We start from the raw sequence: 2,146 nt of genomic DNA, 5'->3' as shown, positions 1-2,146 counted from the left end.
ACTGACTAGCTGACTGCAGGGAAACAAACAGCAAGATGTCTGTGGGTTCCATCCTGGAGGCGGCGTTTCAGTTGTGGTGAAGGCTTTGTTTATGTAGATGGGGCCTGCAGTTTCCTTTGGTTATGAACCACCACCTGCTGTTGCTATGTGTGTTTAGGTGTGAGTGTTGGTGTTCACTTATAAGAAAGCCTTTGCAGACAGGTAAAGATAGTTAATATCTGTGCATTAGTGAATGTTTCACCAGAAAAACAACACTAGACCCAGCAGTTTCCTAACTCTAATTCCACACACCTGTCTGCTACTGCTTTTCCATAAATAATCAACCAAGCACCCAATAAAACGGGTCCCTGGCACTGCCACTTGACATACAGAGCCATTTGACTGTTTAGGCAGTCATTCTCCCTCTGAGATCTGTGGATAGGGCTGGGCAATATGGTCAAAATATCATATCACAATATTTTGAACTCTGTGGTCAAATCAAACTGAAGAGATAATCAAATCACATTTGACTTGTCACATGAGCCGAATACAGCAGGTGTAGACCTTAGCGTGAAATGCTTACAAGCCCTTAACCAACAATGCAGTTTTACGAAAGATAAGAGTTAAGAAAATATTGACTTAATAAACTAAAGTAAAAAAAATACATAAATAAAATAACAATAATGAGGTTATATACAGGGGGACCGGTACCGTCAATGTGCGGGGGTACAGGATAGTCGTGGTAATTCAAATCAAATTTATTTGTCACATACACATGGTTAGCAGATGTTAATGCGAGTGTAGCGAAATGCTTGTGCTTCTAGTTCCGACAATGCAGTAATAACCAACAAGTAATCTAACTAACAATTCCTAAACTACTGTCTTATACACAGTGTAAGGGGATAAAGAATATGTACATAAGGATATATGAGTGAGTGATGGTACAGAGCAGCATAGGCAAGATACAGTAGATGGTATCGAGTACAGTATATACATGAATATATATGAATATGTAAACAAAGTGGCATACTTAAAGTGGCTAGTGATACATGTATTACATAAGGATGCATTCGATGATATAGAGTACAGTATATAGGTATGCATATGAGATGAATAATGTAGGGTAAGTAACATTATATAAGGTAGCATTGTTTAAAGTGGCTAGTGATATATTTACAACATTTCCCATCAGTTCCCATTATTAAAGTGGCTGGAGTTGAGTCAGTGTCAGTGTGTAGGCAGCAGCCACTCAATGTTAGTGGTGGCTGTTTAACAGTCTGATGGCCTTGAGATAGAAGCTGTTTTTCAGTCTCTCGGTCCCAGCTTTGATGCACCTGTACTGACCTCGCCTTCTGGATGATAGCGGGGTGAACAGGCAGTGGCTCGGGTGGTAGATGTCCTTGATGATCTTTATGGCCTTCCTGTAACATCGGGTGGTGTAGGTGTCCTGGAGGGCAGGTAGTTTGCCCCCGATGATGCGTTGTGCAGACCTCACTACCCTCTGGAGAGCCTTACGGTTGAGGGCGGAGAAGTTGCCGTACCAGGCGGTGATACAGCCCGCCAGGATGCTCTCGATTGTGCCTCTGTAGAAGTTTGTGAGTGCTTTTGGTGACAACCCGAATTTCTTCAGCCTCCTGAGGTTGAAGAGGCACTGCTGCGCCTTCTTCACGATGCTGTCTGTGAGTGGACCAATTCAGTTTGTCTGTGATGTGTATGCCGAGGAACTTAAAACTTGCTACTCTCTCCACTACTGTTCCATCGATGTGGATAGGGGGGTGTTCCCTCTGCTGTTTCCTGAAGTCCACAATCATCTCCTTAGTTTTGTTGACGTTGAGTGTGAGGTTATTTTCCTGACACCACACTCCGAGGGCCCTCACCTCCTCCCTGTAGGCCGCCTCGTCGTTGTTGGTAATCAAGCCTACCACTGTTGTGTCGTCCGCAAACTTGATGATTGAGTTGGAGGCGTGCGTGGCCACGCAGTCGTGGGTGAACAGGGAGTACAGGAGAGGGCTCAGAACGCACCCTTGTGGGGCCCCAGTGTTGAGGATCAGCGGGGAGGAGATGTTGTTACCTACCCTCACCACCTGGGGGCGGCCCGTCAGGAAGTCCAGTACCCAGTTGCACAGGGCGGGGTCGAGACCCAGGGTCTCGAGCTTGATGACGAGCT

Source organism: Oncorhynchus masou, chromosome 23, assembly GCF_036934945.1.
Source record: "Oncorhynchus masou masou isolate Uvic2021 chromosome 23, UVic_Omas_1.1, whole genome shotgun sequence".
In the NCBI taxonomy this organism is placed as follows: Eukaryota; Metazoa; Chordata; class Actinopteri; order Salmoniformes; family Salmonidae; genus Oncorhynchus; species Oncorhynchus masou.
Note: the sequence above shows the minus strand (reverse complement) of the source record.